Raw genomic sequence first — 1,339 nt, forward strand, 5'->3', positions numbered from 1 at the left:
TGGAACGACATCCGATTTGCGCTATGTCAACTCTGGTCTAGGTCTAGACTAGCGTAAATTCAGTTTTGCATATTCAAGCATGAATATTCATCTGAACATATCTCCGATGCTATTCGTGATATGTCGACAATTCAATGCGCGTTATACTACACATATGCTGCCAAATACTCAGCGCTTCATCCGGTTTTCGCTACGTCAACTCTGGTCTAGGATAAGGCCAGCGTATTTCCTGTTTTGCATATTCAGGTATGAATATTCATCTGAACGTATCTCCGCTGCTATTATTGTTCTGTTGATAATTCGATGCGATTTTCACTGCCGACATGCTGCGAAATGCGTGGAACGACATCCTGTTTGACCTACGTCAAATCTGGCCTAGGTCAAGACCAGCGTATTTCCAGTCTTGCATATTCAAGCATGAATATTCATCCAACATATCTACGCTGCTATTGGTGTTATGTTGACAATTCAATGCGCGTTATACTCCACATATACTGCCAATACAGAGCACGACATTCGGCTTGCGCTACGTCAACTCTGGTATGGTTTAAGACCAGCGGATTTCCAGTTTTCCATATATAAGCTTGAATATTCATCTGGACTTACCTAAGTTACATATTGGTGATATGTCGACAGCACAATGCGCATTATAGGCCACATTTGCCGCCAAATACAGAGCACGGCATCCAGTCTGCGCCATGGCAACTTTGGTCTAGGTCAAATCCTGTGTATTTGCAGTTTTGCATATTCATGCTACAATATTCAAATGATCATGTATCTCCTGCTATTGGTGATATGTTGGCATTTCGATGCGCGTCGAACTTCGCAAATGCTGCCAATACAGAGAAGGGTATCCGGCTTCCGCTACGACAACTCTGGTCTACGTAAATACGATCGTATTTCCAGCTTTGCATATGCAAGCTTGAATATTCATCAGAACGTATCTCCGCTGCTATTGGTGATATGTCGATAATTCGATGCGCGTTATAAACCACATACGTTCCAAAATAGAGGGCGTGACATCCTGATTGCCCTATCCTAACCTTCGGCGCTATCAAATCCAGTGTATTTGCAGTTTTGCATATTCGGGCTTCAATATTCAATAGAAAACTTTGCATCTGCTATTTATGATATATCGGTATTTCGATGCGCGTGATACTTCACAAATGCTGCCAAATACAGAGCACGACATCCGGTTTGCGCTACGTCAACTCTGGTATGGTTTAAGACCAGCGGATTACCAGTTTTGCATATTCAAGCTTGAATATTCATCTGGACGTACCTATGATACTATTGGTGATATGTCGACAATACAATGAGCATTACAGGCCACATTTGT

The sequence above is a fragment of the Bombus pyrosoma genome, unplaced genomic scaffold, assembly GCF_014825855.1.
Source record: "Bombus pyrosoma isolate SC7728 unplaced genomic scaffold, ASM1482585v1 HiC_scaffold_4725, whole genome shotgun sequence".
In the NCBI taxonomy this organism is placed as follows: Eukaryota; Metazoa; Arthropoda; class Insecta; order Hymenoptera; family Apidae; genus Bombus; species Bombus pyrosoma.